A 19147-nucleotide genomic window follows, 5' to 3' on the forward strand; every position below is an offset into this window, starting at 1 on the left:
TCTTTTATGAACATTGTGCTCTTGATTTGTGGCATAGATCTTAAAAACTGCAACTTCATCCTGCTGGATTTTTCCATTGGTGATTATTAAGTGACCTTCTCTGTCTTTTTGGATTAATTTTTGTTTGGATTCTGCTTGGTTAGAAATTAAAATGGCTACACCAGCTTGCTTCTCAGTTACATTTGCTTAGAAAATTGTCAAAATCTTTATACTGAGGTAATATCTATGTTTGATATTGAAGTGTGTTTCTTGTGTGCAGGAGAAGGAAGGATGAGTTCTATTTTCGCTTCCATTCTGTTAATATGTGTATGTTTATTGGAAATCACAACCATTGATATGCAGTAATATCAATGACCAATTTTTGTTATATTCTGTTTTTGGATGTGCATGTGTGTGTTTGTGTGTTTGTGTGTATGTGTGTGTGTATGTATGTGTGTGTGTATGTGTGTGTCTGTGTGTGTGTGTGTGTATGTGTTCTTCCATTCTTTTGATTTTTCTGATGTGAGATTATTTATTTCCTGTGTTTTCAGGGGTTCACCTAACCTCCTTTGTTTGGAATTTTCTTTATTATATCTTCTGTAGTGCTGAGTTTGTAATTAGATGGTGTTTGAATTTGATGTAGTTATGGAATATCTTGTTTATTCCATTTATGGTTATTGAAAGTTTTGCTGTGTATGGTAATATGGGCTGGAATCTTTCGTCTCTTGCAGCCTGCAGGAGATCTGTCTATGTCCTTCCGGCTTTAAGAGTCTACATTGAGAAATTGATTATAATTCTAATAGGGTCTAACTGTATTTATTAATTGTTCATTTCCCCTTGCAGCTTCTAATACAGTTTCTTTGTTTCATATGTTTAATTCTAGGCCTTACACATAGATTACCTCTTTCACATAGATTCTTGATCCTTGAGAGAAAGGCTGTGAGATAGGTAATGCATTTAAGAAAGATCTGTTCAAGTCTCTTATTCTCTGTAGGTTTACCAGTTATACTTTTCTATGCTAATTTGTGATAATTGGCTGCTACTGTCCATTCAGTTGAACACCATTAGTAGCATTTTCCTAGGGACTATGATAAATCAAGCCTCAGTGAGAGCTATTGTTTGCATCTTTAGAGTAGGCCTTAATGAAAAGGTAATTGTTTACCCACATAACATTCTTTTACACCAGAGGTCTTTCTTACCCAGGAGGTTGTAATTCTGATCCCCAGGCTACAGATTTTGATGAGACTGATGAGAACTTTTTTTCTTTATCAAGCATAAAAGGCACATTTTATCACTACGTTTAGTTTTAATTTAATGACTAAATTGTTTTAATTGAGGGATGTCAATTTTAAGCATATATATATATATATATATATATATAATTTGATAAGATTTTAGACATAAATCAACTTTTAAGGTTGATAATCATTAGACTTCCATACATCTATTATGAAGTTTTTAAAATAAAATCACAGTATAGTTCCTTTTACTTGAACAAGAATAGAAATACTTTTTTAATGGAGCATAATAGCAAAGAATATTTGCTGTAGTAGACCCTTTATAGCTCAGATATTTGAAAACACATTAGGTGTTAGAATATTTTTATCATTTAAGCATATTAAAGTTTAATTTATATTACTTTTATATTCCCATCAGAAAATTATTTGGGACCAAGGACTCCATTTATAAATAATTCTTTACTGATTTACAATATGTACCAGAGTAAAGCAATTAACTTTATGACTTTATTTCTTAATTTATGTGGCATAGGTGTCACATGTAGGAGTAGAGGGATGAATGTTGAATTTTCAATGAAGAAGAAACTAAAGTTGCAAAGAAGGCAGCATATAATGGAAATCTGCCTGTCAGTTTTTATTTTATTTTTATTGTAATTTTAAATTTTATTTACATTTCAGATGTTATCCTCTTTCCAGTTTTCCTGTCCATAAACCCCTTATCCCCTTCCCGACTTCTATGAGGGTGTTCTCCCATCCATCAACCCCTTCCCACCTCCCTGCCCTGACATTCCCCTACACTAAGGGGTACAGCCTTGGCAGAACCAAGGGTTTCTCCTCCCATTAGTGTCCAACAGGGCCATCCTCTGCTACATATGCCGCTGGAGCCATGGGTCTGTCCATGTGTACTCTGTGGATAGTGGTTTACTCCCTGGGAGCTCTTGTTGATTGGTATTTTTGTTCTCATAGGGTTGCTAACCCCTTCTGCTCCTTCAGTCTTTTCTCTACCTCCTCCAATGGGGATCCCATTCTCAGTTCAGTGGTTGGCTGTGAGCATCTGCCTGTTGACTTTTACACAATTGCTTTTAAATTCAACTGAAGCTACTTAACCCATCACAATAAGTTGGTTTCTACAACAAATAACCTAGTGCTATAAAATATATTAGGTACTATATATAATTCTTCCGTTCTAAAATTGAATAAAGACTATTTCTTTCCTTGAGACTTAGAAGTCATGACAAAGAGGAATAAAATAACAGCACAAATGATTTATTAATAATTCATTCCATTCTTCTCACAGAAAACTTGAAAAGGGTAAGATTATAATTTATACTTACATAAGTTTTAATATTAGACAACCTTGGAAATTTATTGTAATAAACACATCAATGAACAGTAATTTAAATCCTGTAACTATGTCATTAGAAAGTTACTTTCATTACAGCTACGTTTTTTGTCTGTCTTCCAGTTTGTGATTTATGATCATCTTGTGTCTACCATACAAACTAACACGAGTTTAGCCCTTTTGCGTCTTATTCTATAAATGCTTTTTTGATTACTTATGATACAAATTAGTATTTGTTTTTAATAAAATTATATGTTGTTTAATGATGATGCATTATGAGTCATATTCATAAAAATTTTTATGTTCCTCAAAACTTACATGATACACAAAATAGAAATAACATGAGAGAAAATGGAAGCTAACATTTGAGATATACTAAAGAGAAAGACTAATAAAGAAGGAATAGTAGCTACCTTCAATAGAGCAATATTTAAAAAAAACCTGTTATCCTATAATGGAATACCAATGCCAAGATTAGTTAGCAAGCTGAATTTTCGATGTATTAACTTTTTGGGGGTTATTGGCCAGTGAGGTCTCATGGCCCTCTCAATATTCTTGTTTTGGCCAATGCTATCGTTTATTCTCTAGATCTTGAGAGTTAGACCTTATTTCTGAAGACACAACATACTTTTGTTATTGTACATGAAGAATTCAAGCTAATACTGACCAGGGAAATTCTTCCCCACTAGAGATCTTGCACAATACTAAAAGGTAGTGTGAATGCTACCAGAGGAAAATGTTAGCTATCTCTCTTGACCAAAGGTGCACTGTGTGAGCTGTAATAATGATTGTGATGTCAACATGCCCACTGGTAACAAAGTGGCATGAACATCATAGGAGTTGCCGATCTTTTTCTATTGAACCCCAGAAGATTAAATTAATACATGATGCCATTAATGGGAAAAGGAACATGGGCTAGATAATTTACAGGCCTCAGAAGACAACCTGCTACTACTGTGAAATAAGTAGTAGTATTATGTCGTCTCCGTCTCTGTCCCGCAGAAAGGAGAGACACCACGACGTTCTTCTCAAAGCAGTTTTATTCAGGAACCTTTCTTTCTGCATGCAAGCAGCAATCTCTACCCCCAAGCACACTCCCTACTAAAAAACCCGTAACCACGCCCCATCAGTCCAGTCTACTTAGTCTCTGTTCATAGGTCCACGCCAAATGGCCTGATCTTCCGTCATGGTGAGCCTGCGCAGCTCTCACAATGGACGTGGCTAGTTTCAGGTGTGTGAGGAAGTCAGGTGCTAGTCATGAGACTTAGCTGCAGTCCCCGGTGCCATCTTGGGACTGCCGCCACACCTGCTCCCCACATCCTTTGTGACTGTATAGCTCAGAATGGCTCCCTACAGTATTAAGATCATTGTAATGGATTAACATTATCAATAGTGTGCACTATTTCTACAGAACCTCTAGCAAGATACAGCCTCAGAATGAAAAGGCGATTGCCATAAATCAGCGAAACTTTTAAGAAATGGATAGTTATTGGGAAAGGAATGTTCAATTTTTTTAAAGAGAGTAGTCACTTTTGAAATGTAAATAAATAGCATCACCAATAACAAGGAGAGTAAGTAGTTACTGGCAAATTGTTCATGTTCCAGTAACAAACAATACATCTAAGGTCTCTGGCCAGCAGAAAAATTACCACACCTCCACAACCATGCATTAACACACACACACACCAAAAGAGAACATGAATGGAAGGTGGAATAAAAAAGGATTGAAATCAGAAACACTGGGGAGTGAATGTTATCAAAATGTATCACACAGAATACAAATGGAAGAAATTAAAATGTAGACAGATAATTTATATTTATGAATTTCAAATAACTTAATGTATGTTAACATGATAACATATTTGGGACAATTTTGTGAAACACATATTCAAGGAATATTCATAATTGTTCAAGGTTGATTTAACTGAATGAGTTACTTGTAAATTTTTGAGTACCATGCTAATACGTGGTTATAAGTTCTTTAACTTAAGTAACAGAAAAGAAATTCAAATTCAAGTAAGTGGTTCTTAAAAGCATTGTACATATTCTTGATTTCTTTGGAGACAAAGAACTAAACTGAGATCCACTCTCATTTTGATTGACTCCAGCATAATGCTTTTGACATAACTTATTAGGCAAAATTAAATTTGTAACAGATAATCCCTTAAACCAAACCCTGAAATATATAACATCCTTTCTCAATGATACAAAAGTATTTTATAGAGAATAAATTATGTAGACACAAAATTATGTAACAGCCACAGGTAAATATATTTTCATAAATATTATTTTCAGTAAAGGACATTGACAAATGCCATATTTACCTTATTAGAATTGGTTAAAACATTATATTTAAAATACAACACTTTCAACTTTGAAATAGTTTAAGACACATTCTGGATCCATATTTTTCAAACATAGAAAGTGTCTGTCTATCTATCTATGTATACAATAGAACATAAACATGTACACCCTTATTTCCCACCTTCAAAATTTTCCAGGTTCCATGAATACACTTTTTTTTAATCATTTTTATGTCTTCTTTTTAAAAATTTGATACCATACTAAGTACAGGGTTTGATTTTATTTTATTTTTATTGGATATTTTATGTATTTACATTTCAAATGTTATCCCTTTTCCCCTCTCTCCAATTCCTCTTCTCCCTATTCCCCTGCTTCTGTGAAGATGCTCCCACTCTCAACCACCCACTGCCACCTCAACGCCCTCACATTCCCCTATACTGGGGAAATAAGCCTTCGCAGGATCAAGAACTTCTCTTCCTATTTATGCCAGAAAATGCCATGCCATGCTACATATGCGGCTGGACCCATGGATGCCTCCATGTGTACTCATTGGTTGATGATTTAGTCCCTAGGAGCTCTGGGGGGAGGGGAGGGTTGGTTGGTTGATATTGTTGTTCTTCCTATGGGGTGGAAAACCCCTTAAGCTCCTTCAGTCTTTAACTACTCCATTGCATCCCTGTGCTCAGTAGGATGAAAAGCTGCAAGCATCCTCATGTGTATCAGTAAGGCTCTGGCAGAGCCTCTCAGGAAACATCCATACCAGGCTCCTGGCAGCAAACACTTTTTGACATCAGCAACAGTGAGTGCATTTGGTAGCTGCATATGGGATGAATCCCCAGGTGGGGCAGTCTGCATGACTTTTTCTTCAGTCCCTGCTCCACACTTTGTCTCCACATTTCCTCATTTGAGTATTTTTGTTCTGCCTTCTATGAAGGACTGAAGCATCCACACTTTCGACTTCCATCTACTTGAACTTCATATGGTCTCTGAATTGTTTCTTGGTTATCCCGAGCTTTCGGGCTAATATCCTGGTTTATCTTCAGATCATATAAATACTTCAACCTTCACTAAGTTCATTAAGTTCATTCCCTGGGAATGAACATGTCTCGTGGTCATGGATCTTATCAGTGGCCACATGCTGATAAAAGAAACTTTTCTACCACTGAGAAATCATCAGCTGACAATCCGACCCCAGTAAGGATTGGGGTCTAGAGATCTTAAATTCCATTTATGGAAGGAAATGTTCTTGTCATGAAAACAGGAAAAGTCAGAGACACTTAACTATGGACAAAGCAATTTGGGCAATGGGAGAATACTGAGAATGGGAGAATTTTTATAATCTAATTAATTTCCAATACCAAACGTTCATACATGTAATACTATATAGTCTGAACAGTTTGTACTTGTTTGTATGGAAATTTTTGTTATATTACCTATTGAAGAAAACAATGCCATACATTTCAGAAAGAGCAAAGAGGGTGTATTTGTGGTTTTGTAGAAAGAAAGCAGAAGGTAAAATGATGAAATTATGTTACATTATTATGAATTTTAAAATATTGATATATATATAAATTATAAAATTTATTGAAAACATCTACTCTAGTACTGAGATGTAAAACTATGTCTGGCGTTTCTATTTGTTTAATTTTTGTGTGTCTTAAAATATGTTGCACACTTTTATAAGACATCACTGACATTGGACATGAGGCAAGATGCTCCTTAAATATTTGAATGTATGTGAATTATTTTCTGTCAGTGAGTGTTCTACTGAGATTTCCATTAATACTGAGAACACAGAATGCAAAGAATTCTGACCTATAATGGTTTTGATTTGGTTTTCAAATTTTATAATTCTTTGTACAGTGCTTTTTATGTACTTCAATATATGACACTTGTTATTCTATTTTACCACAGTGCGATTTTGGTTTTTGTTTTGTTTCATGTTTAAGGCATGTGAAGTGGGTGCAATTTAAATTAAACATATGAAAAACCGTAGTTTCTTTCTGAGGCTAGAGTAGGGACTCAGAAGGTGAGAATGTCTGCTGCCCTTTCTGCAGGCCTTTGGTCTGTTCCACGCATCCATGGTGTGTGGCTCACAACTGTCTCTGAATTCAGCTCCAGAGAATCCAAATCATCAGTTCATCAGATCACATGAGAAAATATGCATGTACGTAACCAGTTATGTGTAATTTCCTATGAATGTAATCGATAAAATTATCCTTTTTTATTTTTATACTTCTTTTATTGGATTTTTTATTTACATTTCAATGTTATTCCCTTTCCTGGTTTCCTGTCCATAAGCCACCTATCCCCTTCTCCTCCCCTTCTTCTATAAGGGTGTTCCCCTCCCCATTCACTCCCCCTTTCACCCCCCCAACATTCCAATATACTGGGGGTACAATCTTGGCAGTATCAAGAGTTTCTCCTTCCATTGGTTCCAAACGCATATGGGTGTTCCCCTCCCCAGCCCTCCCCCATGACTGTCCTCCCCCCAACATTCACATTCACTGGGGGTTCAGTCTTGGCAGGACCAAGGCTTCCCTTCCACTGGTGCTTTTACTAGGCTATTCGTTGCTACCTATGCAGTTGGAGCCCAGAGTCAGTCCATGTATAGTCTTTGGGTAGTGGCTTAGTCCCTGGAAGCTCTGGTTGGTTGGCATTGTTGTTCATATGGGGTCTCAAGCCCCTTCAAGCTCTTCCAGTTCTTTCTCTGAATCCTTCAACAGGGGTCCTGTTCTCAGTTCCCTGGTTTACTGCTGGCATTCGCCTATGTATTTGCTGTATTCTGGGTGTGTCTCTCAGGAGAGATCTACATCGGTTCCTGTCAAATCAATTTGCCTATGATTTTCATGAAGTTATTGTTTTTGATAGATGAGTAGTACTCCCACTACCTCAGAGTAAAAGGATGGGAAAAAAATTTCCAAGCAACTGGTCCAAAAAAATAAATATTTATTCCAATATCAAATAAAATTGACTTTCAACCAAAACTCATCAGAAAAGATAAGGAAAAACATTTCATATTCATCAAAGAAAAAAATCCACCAAAATGAACTCTCAATTCTAAATATCCAACCTCCAAATGCAAGAAACCTTACTAAAACTCAAAGCACACATTGTATCTCTCACAATAATAGTAGGAGATTTCAACACCCCACTCTCATCAATAGACATATCATGGAAACAGAAATTAAACAGAGACACAGAGAAATTAACAGAAGTTATGAACCAAATGGACTTAACAGATATTTGTAGAACATTTCATCGTAAAACAAAAGGATATACCTACTTCTCAGCACTTCATGGTACTTTCTCCAGAATTGACCATATAATCGGTCACAAAACAGGCCTCAACAGATAGAAAAAGATTGAAATAATTCCATGCATCCTATCAGATCACCACAGACTAATGGTTTTCAATAAAAACAAAAATGACAGAAAGCCCACATATACATTGAAGTTGAAAAACGTTCTACTCAATGAAAACTTTGTCAAGGAAGTAATAAAGAAAGAAATTAAAGATTTTTTAGAATTTAATGGAAATGAAGGCACAACATAACCAAAATTATGGAAACAATGAAATCAGTGCTAAGAGGAAAAGTCATAGCTCTGAGTGTCTCCAAAATGAAACAGGAGAGAGCATGCATTAGCAACTTGACCACGCACCTAAAGACTCTAGAACAAAAATAATCATATTCACCCAAAAGGAGTAGAAGCCAGGAAATAATCAAACTCAGGGCTAAAATCAACCATGTAGAAACAAAAAGGGCTATACAAAGAATCAAAAAAACCAAGAGCTGGTTCTTTAAGAAAATCAACAACATAGATAAACCCTTAGCCAGACTAACCAGAGGGCACAGAGAGTGTATCCAAATTACAAAATCAGAAATGAAAAGGGAGACATAACAACAGAATCTGAGGAAATTAAAAAAAATCGTCAGATCCTACCATAAAAACCTTTATTCAACAAAACTGGAAAATCTGGAGGAAATGTACAATTTTCTAGACAAATACCAGGTACCAAAGTAAAATCAAGAACATATAAACCATCTAAACAACCCCATTACTACTAAAGAAAGAGAAGCAGTTGTTAAATGTCTCCCAATCAAAAGGAGCCCAGAACCAGATGGGTTTAGTGATGAATTCTATCAAAACTTCATAGAAGATTTCATACCAATACTATCCAAACTATCCCACAAAATAGAAACAGAGAGAGCTCTACCAAATTCATTTTATGAAGCCACAATTATGCTTATACCTAAACCACACAAAGACTCAACAAGGAAAGAGAACATCATACCCATTTCCCTTAGGAATAGTGACACAAACATACTCAATAAAATAAAATTGTCGCAAACTGAATCCAAGAACACAACAAAACAATCATCCATCATGATCAAGTAGGCTTCATCCCAGAGTTGCAGGGATGGTTCAGTATACAGAAATCCATCAACTTAATCCACTATATGAACAAACTCAAAGGTGAAAAAAAAAACAATCATTTCATTAGATGCTGAGAAAGCATTTGACAAAATTCAACACCCCTTCATGATAAAAGTTCTGAAAAGATCGGAATTCAAGGCCCATACCTAGTCATATTAAAAACAATATACAGCAAATCAGTAGTGAACGTTGAGCTAAATGGAGAGAAATTTGAAGCAATCCCACTAAAATCAGGGACTAGGAGAAGCTGCCCACTCTGTCCCTACTTATTCAATATAGTACTCGAAGTCCTAGCCAGGGTAATCAGACAATGAAAGGAGGTCAAGGGATACAAATTGGAAAGGAAAAAGTCAAAATGTCACTATATGCAGATGATATGATAGTATAACTAAATGACCTGAAAATTCCACCAGAGAACTATTAAACCTGATAAACAACTTCAGGAAAGTGGCTGGGTATAGAATTAACTAAAAAATGAGTAGCTTTCCTCTACTCAAAGAATAAGCAGGCTGAGAAAGAAATTAGGAAAAAGACACCATTCAAAATATTCCAAAATAATATAAAATATTGTTTGACTCTAGCCAAGCAAGTAAAAGATCTGTATGAGAACTTCAAGTCACTGAAGAAAGAAATTTGAAGACGATCACAGAAGTTGGATCGACCTCCCATGCTCATGGATTGGCAGGATTAATATAGTGAAAAGGACCATTTTGCCAAAAGCAATCTACAGATTCAATGCAATCCCCATCAAAATTTCAACTCAGTTCTTCATAGAGATAGAAAGAGCAATTTGAAAATCCATTTGGAATAACAAAAAACCCAGGATAGCAGAAACTATATTCAACAATAAGAGAACTTCTGGGGAATCACCATCCCTGACCTCAAGGTCAATAGTGATAAAAGCTGTATGGTGTATGGTGTTGGTACAGAGTCAGGGAGATTGATGAGTGGAATAGAATTGAAGACCCAGAAATGAATCCATACACCTAAGTTTTTTGACAAAGGAGCTAAAACCATCCAATGGAAAAATGATAGCAAATTCAACAAATGGTGCTGGTTCCACTGGAAGTCAACATGTAGAAGAATGCAAATTGATAGATAGATAGATAGATAGATAGATAGATAGATAGATAGATAGATAGATAGATAGATAGGAGAGAGGGAAAAGAGAAAGAATAGAGAGAGTGAGGGAGGAAGAAAAGGAGGGAGGGAGGGAAAGAGGGAAAGAAGGAAAGAGAGAGAGAGAGAGAGAGAGGAATCATTCTTTGTTTCATTGCAGGTAAAAAAGAAAGCAGAGAACTATATGAACCCGATCCCAATAGATAGAAGTCCAATAGATATTATCATGAAGGAAATTTAAAGCAGCATAAAAATTTACTGGAATTTCACCTTGATAAAACCATATTAAGATTATATGCATACTACTTTAGTAGAAAATCATTCTTCTCTTCTTTCCAGAAGTTATATGTACTCATAGTTGACTTGACAGTTCTATGTTTTATTGCAAAGGCTATACTCAATTTTCTCAAATGTTATTATGATCATAAACCACCAGGAATCCTTATTAATATACAGATTCAGCTTCAGGACTTTGAGAAAGACTGAGATTCTGAATTTTTTCATTATTCCTATCAATGCTTACCCTCTGGTCCATGGGCTAAATTTCAAATATTAAATTATTGACATATTAATTAAACAAAAGTATGATTTTCATACTTTTTTCATAGATTTGTGTACCTTCTGCTTGGTTCTTTCTGCTGGGGCAGACTGCTAGCCAATCTGCTCCCTGTAAGATGCTATATCCAAAGGCATACCAGAGAATCCCCTGTACTCAGAACATTTGGTAAGATTCTCCCCCAAAGTCCCATAGCTGCTGTGGGGAGCCCAGTGGACATGGGGACCCACCATCCCCCAAAGCATCTTCCCACCCCCAGCCCACAGTTTTACAACTCCCCTCTGTCTAGTTCTTTTGGATGGGTCAGGCTGCTACTGCTAGCACGTCCGTTCCATAGAAGACATCATATTCTGAGGCATATTAGAGGAACCACTGCAGTCAGAGTATTTGAAATCACAACCAGAGTCATCCCAAGAGATCCACTGACCCCAGGACACCACAGCTTGATGGTATCCCAGGAATTCCTCTGTACACTTAGCAACTAGAAAATTGACACCACAGTCTGAAAGACCTCACAGGAGCTCTGTGGCATGCGGGGCAAGTGACCCAAGAGACTGAAATACTGCCTGGATTGTGGCTGCACACAAGGAAACAGGAACCATTGACACCTACCCCCACTTCCACTTTCACTCCCCAGAGAACAGTTTCACACAGGACAGCTGTTTGACTGCTCCTCTGAAGACCCAACAGTCTGAAGGCCTCCCAGGAGATCTACTGCAGCCAGGGCAACAAATCAGCAGCTACTCTGCTCCTCTGAATACACACTAGTTGGAAGGCACCACAGGAGGTCTGCTACAGCCAGGGCCACAGGCTTACCAGGAGACCTGTTGCAACTCATGGACAAAAAAAGACAGACTCCAGACAGAGTAACCCAGACCAGCAAACACAAGAGATAACCAGATGGCAGGAGGCAAGGACAAGACCATAAGCAGCAGAAGCCAGTATACTTGGGCATTATCAGAAGACAGTTCTCTCAATACAACAAGCCCTGACTACATCAACACATCTGGAAATCAGGAAGCTGATCTAAAATACAACCTCATGAAGATAATAGAGTCCTTTAAGGAGAATATGAATAACTCACTGGAAGAAATACAGGAAAACATAGGTAAATAGGTAGAAGCCCTTAAAGAAGAAACAAATAAATCCTTTAAAAATACAAGGAAACGGGGCTGGAGAGATGGCTCAGCGGTTAAGAGCACTGACTGCTCTTCCAGAGGTCCTGGGCTTGATTCCCAGCATCCACATGGTGGCTCACAACCATAGGTCATGGAATTCAATACCATCTTCTGGTGTGTCTGAAGACAGCTACAGTGTACTCACATACATAAAATAAATAAATCTTTTAAAAAAATACAGGAAAACACAATCAAATAGGTGGAAGAATTGCACAAAGCTGTCCAAGATCTAAAAGTCGATGCAGAAATAACAAAGAAAACACAAATGGAGACAAACCAGGAAATTGAAGACCTAGGAAAGAGGTCAGGAATTACAGATGTAAGTATCACCAACAGAATACAAGAGATAGAAGAGAGAATCTTAGGTGTAGAAGATACCATAGAAGAGATTGACACAACGGTCAAAGAAAATCGAAAACATAAAAACTCCTAACCCAAATCATCCAGGATATTCAGGACACAATGAAAAGACCAAATCCAAGAATAATGGGAATAGAGGAGAAAGATTCCCAGCTAAAAGGACCTAAATATGTACTCAACAAAATCATAGAAAAAAACTTCTCCAACATAAAGAAAGAGATGGCCATAAAGGTACTAGAATCCTATGGAATACCAAACAAGTGGGACCAGAAAAGAAAATCTTCTCATCACATAATAATGAAAATGCTAAATGCACAGAACAAAAAAAAAATTAAAAGCCTCAAGGGAAAAGGTCAAGTAACATACAAAGGAATCACGATCTTGACCTCAAGCTGTATTACAGAGCAATCATAATAAAAATTGTATGGTATTGGTATAGAGACAGGCAGGTAGATCAATGAAATAGAATTGAACACCAAGGAAAAAACCCCACACACCTATGGTCACTTAATCTTTGTCGAAGGAGCTAAAACCACGCAGTGGATAAAAGATAGCACTTTTAACAAATGGTGCTGGTTTAACTGGAAGTCAGCATGTAGAAAATTTTACATCAATCCATTCTTATTACCTTCTACAAAACTCAAGACCAAGTGGATCAAGAACCTCCCCATAAAACCAGATACACTGAAACTAATAGCAGAGAAAGTGTGAAAATTCCTTGAACACATGGGCACTGGGAAAATTTCCTGAACATTATTAAGCCAGTGGTTTATGCTTTAAGATCTACAATAAATAAATGTGACCTCATAAAATTGAAAGGCTTCTGTAAAGTAAAGGACACTGTCAATAGGACAAAATGGCAGCCAACAGGTTTGGAGTAGATTTTTACCAATCCCACATCAGATAGTGGGCTACTATTTTACACATATATATGAACTCGAGTTAGACTCCAGAGAATCATCAGGGAAATGCACATGAAAACAACCATGAGATTCCATCCCACACCAGTCAAAATGGCTAAGATAAAAAACTCAGTTGACAAAGATGCTGGCTAGGATGTGGAGAAAGAGAAACATTTCTCTGCTGTTAGTGTGATGGCAAGCTGGTACAAATCTGGAATTAAGTCTGTTGGTTCTTCTGAAAATTGGACATAATGGTACCTGAAGTCCCGCTATACCTCTTCTGGGCGTGTACTTAAAAATTCTCCAACATATAACAAGCACACATGCTTCTCAGAGGATACCATGCTCTTGTCTACAAGTATAACAGAATATCATTGATAGTGTTAAGGGTTCTGCTTGCTCATGGGATGGGTCTCAAGTTGACTTGATATTGGGTGGACGTTCCCTCAGTCTCTGCTTCCTCCCCTGTGCCATCATTACTTATAGACAGGATAAATTTTGGGTTGAAATTTTTGTGTGTTGGTGTCTCTATTGTTCCATTAGGGTTCCAGTCTGGATACAGGAAGTAGCCTCTTCAGATTTTATATTCTCTATGTATTGAATCACAGCTAATGTCATCTCCATTGTTTCTTGTCCTAGGCCACATTGTCCTGGAGATGGCCCTCATCTTCGCACCCCCCTCAGTTGCTGATTTCCATTCATTTTCATGGCTATTTCTGCTATTCTATATCAGAGCAGTTCAACACTCATGTAAGATGACTGTCATCTGCCTATAGCTCTATCTGCATAGTCTGTGACGCCTCTGGCTTCTGATACAACCTAAACTTAAATGTACATAGCCACATGGGCATAAACACATGACTAAAAATGCAAAACAAGTATTTTAATTCCTTTTCAGTGTTAAAGTGTGTATTTTTCTTTGTATTCAGGAACTGATCCCTACATTTAAATATCTAGCCTAGAGTTTTTAGGCTTTCTGTCCATAAGTGCCTGTAGGAATGGGTCCCTTGTTGCTGGCAGTAGAACATTAGGACTAGATAAAGTTTCTCTGAGCCAGAAGCTCAGACAAATGAGATGTAAACTAGGCTCTTTTCCAAAACTCAAAGATGCCAACAAAAGCGTAAGGCATTTTGGGCCCAAATATGAGATTAAGGCATTCCCATAGAGCGGCATTCATGTGGGGGAAGTGGAGGCCAGTGCAGTGGGTGGAAACTCTAGTTTTGACTGCTCTGTCTCATGAGTCCACAGTCTGCCTTCTGAAGTAAGATGAGGAAATACAGAACAAAAAAAATGTTCTAGCTCAGTTCTATCTACTAAAAACATTTTAAATCATGATCTCAGTAACATTTTTACCTACAGGAGATTGCTTTAATTCTTAGCAATATAATAAACCATTATCATTATTATAAAACATTTACATAGATGATACTCATAATTATCAACATTGTTTCTATAAAAATTAATGGTATTTTTCTTTCGACATAGCATTTTTATTGACTCTTTGGGAATTTCTTATCATGCACCAGGATCTTCCACGTCTGGCTCCATTTATGACGACCCCAATAAAAATTAAAATTAAAATATTAAAAAAATAACTCACTGGGCATTGTCAAACTCCCACCGGCTTTCTCCTCCTTAAATAAAACTGATTGATCCTCCTCCAGCACCCCTGCCAAAAGCCAATAATTTGGGAGACCCAACGTCAACACTCTTATTGTCTTCTTATTAGGTTTATATGTATAGCACATTATTGTTTAGTTTATTGATTTATTCGACACACTATAGAAAGGAACAAAGTCTCCTTATTAAGTGCCCTGAGAAGCACAGCTTTTTATGTACTTCGTAGGACTTCATTTATGTTCTAGCTCTTACAATATAACAAAATAATATTTGGTACACTTTCCCTTCTTAATAATGTATTTTAAAGCACTTAGCCATAAATTTTAGTCATTTCAATACCTCTATGGAATATTTTATCTGCTATTTTCTAGCTTTGCAATTTCTAAAAACAATTTTCTTTTTCACCTGATGATATTTTAAAGTTAATTACATATGTAAAATACATTTACAAAAACTTTTTCACTTGAAGTTTAAAATTATTTGTATTTAATTTTGAAATTTACCAAAACATATCAACTGTATACCCAAATGATGTTTTTAAGAATTATACACTAATTCAAAATATTATGGGCCCAAAAATCTCACAAGCTATTGTTATGAGAGAATTATATAGGTCTATATTAAATATAATGATAATTATGTGTGCTATTATTTAAGCATGCCTTGAACATTCAACATTGTACATTTTTCTACAATGTTGTATTTAGGTTGTTTCCATCCAGGAATTCAAAATACATTATTTTATAATTTGAAAATTGAGACTTATTCATTAATATTTCCAATAAAATTATTAAATTCATCAAGTTAACAAAAGCTATAATCATTGAGTATTTCAAAAGCCTGATTGTATATTCAAATGCTCTAAGGGCAATTTTTTAAAGTTCTTTTATTCTGTCCCTAAAATGATGCACAGATAGTCTTCAGTTGTCACATTCTTGTTCAGTCTGTCGTGTGTACTGTGCTTTTTCCACTTCATTGCTTTCTGGCAGGACAAGATGCTCTGAGTCCACCTTGTGTTCTTACCTGACATCTGTGTACTATTAGCTGTTTTATCAGAGGCTAAACAACAGTTATAGGAAGCCAGTGTTTGGCACTGAGTTTGAAAACTAGTTTTGAGGAAGCTAGGCCAAATTAAAATGATAGTTCTTCCACAAAAATGCAATAAAATTAAGCCAAAATGTCTAAACATCAGACAGACCCAAAGCTGAATTAAAACAAAACAAAACAAAAAAAGAGCTGTTGTTATTCGGTGTGCCATAATATTTTCTCCTAATTTTTAAAAAAAATTATAGATAGTAAGCCCTTCTGATGAACAATAATCAAACAGATTCTATGATTCTATTCCCTCATGTTTCAATCTTATGAAAGCCATCACTTCCTGTTAGAATTGTTAGAATTCTGTTAGAATGGCTGCTTTCCAACCCTCTAAAATCAAGGACCAGACAGGGCTGCCCACTCTTTTCCTACTCATTCAATATAGTACTCGAAGTCCTAGCCAGAGCAATAAGACAAAATAAGGAAATCAAAGGTATGCAAATTGGAAAGGAAGAAGTCAAAATATCACTATAATGAAATGTCAGTATACTTAAGTTCTACCCCAAAAGTTCTACCAGAAAACTATGAAGCCTGATAAACAACTTCAGCAAAGTGAATAGGCATAAAATTAACTCAAACAAATCAGTAGCCTTCTTCTACTCAAAGGATAAACAGGCTGAGAAAGAAATAAAAGAAACAACACCGTTCACAAGTGTCAAAAATAATTTAAAAATCGTTGGTGTGACTCTAAACAAAGAAGTGAAAGATTTAGATGACAAGAACTTCAAGTCTCTGAAGAAAGAAACTGAAGATCTCAGAAGGTGGAATGATCTCCCAGGCTCCTGGACCTTGAGGATTAATATAACTGGGTCCTGCTAAGACTGAACCCCCAGTGAACTAGACTGTTGGGGGGAGGGCGGCAATGGGGGGGAGGGTTGGGAGGGGAACACCCATAAGGAAGGGGAGGGGGGAGGAGGATGTTTGCCCGGAAACCAAAGAATTATTATTAAGTATTAAATAAATTTAAAAAAATAAAATAAAATAAAATAAAAAGTTAAAAAAAATGGCCATCTTTCCAAAACCAATCTACAGATTCAACAAAGTCCCATCAAAATTCCAACTCAATTCTTCATAGAGTTAGGAAGAGAAATTTGCAAATTCATTTGGAATAACACAAAACAGAAGATAGTAAAAATTATCCTCAACAATAAAAGAATTTCTGGGGGAATCACCATCCCTCACTTCAATATGTATTACAGAGCAATAGTGATAAAACTGTATGGAATTGGGGCAGACAGGCAGGTAAATCAACGGAATAGAATTGAAAACCCAGAAATGAACCCACACACAAATGGCCCCTTGATCTTTGACAAAGGAGCTAAAATCACCCAATGGAAATAAGAGAGCATTTTCAACACATGGTGCTAGTTCAACTGGAGGTCAGCATGTAGAAGAATCCAGATCGATACATTTTTATCAACCTGTACAAAGCTTAAATCCAAGTGGATCAAGGACCTCTACATAAAACAAGATGCACTCAAACTAATAGTAGAAAAAGTGGGGAGGAGCCTCAGACACATGGGCACTGGGCAAATTTTCCTAAAAAAAAAAAAAAAACACCAATGGCTTATGCTGTAAAAGTAAGAATTGACAAATGAGACGTCAAAAAACTGCAAAGTTTCTATAAGGCAAAGGACAGTGTTATTCGGACAAAATGGCAACTAATAAATTGGGAAAAGATCTTTACCAATCTTGCATCCAATAGAGGGCTAATATCAAAAATATACAAAGAACTCAAGAAGTTAGACTCCAGAGAGGCAAATATATAACTCTGTTAAAAATGGGCATAGAGCTAAGCAAAGAATTCTCAGCTGAGGAATATCCAATGACTGAGAAGTACCCAAAGAAATCTTCAACATTCTTAGTCATCAGGGAAATGCAAATCAAACCAACTCTGAGATTCCACCTCATACCAGTCAGAATGGCTAAGATAAAAGAACTCAGGTGACAGCAGGTACTGGCAAGGATGTAGAGAAAGAGGGACACCCCTCCATTGCTGGTGAGATTGCAAACCTATACAACCACTCTGGAACTCAGTCTGGAGGTTCCTCAGAAAATTGAACATTGCATTCCCTGAGGACCCAGCTATGAAACTCCTGGGCTTATACCCAAATGATGCTCCAAAATACAAAAAAAGATTTATTCTCTACTATGTTCATAGCAGCCTTCTTTATAACAGCCAGAAGCTGGAATGAACCAAGATGCCCTTCAACAGAGGAATGGATATAGAAAAAGTGGTACATCTCCACAGCTATCAAAACAATGACTTCCTGAAATTCATAGGCAAATGGATGGAACTAGAAAATATCATCCTGAGTGAGGTAACCCAATCACAGAAAAACATACATGGTATGCACTCACTGATAAGTGGATCTTAGCCCAAGAGCTCAAATTACCCAAGATACAATGCACAGACCACTTGAAACTCAAGAAGGATGACCAAATTGCGAATGCTTCAATCCTTCTTAAAAAGAGGAACAAAAATATCAATAGGAGGGTATAGGGAGTCAAAGTTTAGAGAAGAGATTAAAGGAATGGCCATTCAGAGACTGCCCCACATGTATTCCACACCTATATATATATCGCCACCAAAACTAGGTAAGTGGATGAAGCCAAGAAGTGCATGCTGACAGGAACCTGATATAGATCTCTCCTGAGAGATACAGGCAGAACATGTCAAATACAGAGGCGAATGCTAGCAGCAAACCAATGAACTGAGAACAGGACCCCCGTTGGAGGAATTAGATAAAGGACTGTAAGAGCTGAAGGGGCTTGCAACTCCATAAAAACAACAATGCCAACCAACCATAGCTTCCAGGAACTAAATAACTACCCAAAGACTATACATGGACTGACCCATGCCTCCAAATGCATATGTAGCAAAGGATGGCCTCGCTGGGCACCAGGGGAAGGAGAAGCCCTTAGTCCTGCCAAGGTTGGATCCCCAGTGTAGAGGATTTTCGCGGTTTGTGGGGAGACTGGTAAGTGGTAGTGGATGTGGAGGGGGAAAAAAG

Source organism: Rattus norvegicus, chromosome 15 (genome assembly GCF_021556685.1).
Source record: "Rattus norvegicus strain SHRSP/BbbUtx chromosome 15, alternate assembly SHRSP_T2T, whole genome shotgun sequence".
In the NCBI taxonomy this organism is placed as follows: Eukaryota; Metazoa; Chordata; class Mammalia; order Rodentia; family Muridae; genus Rattus; species Rattus norvegicus.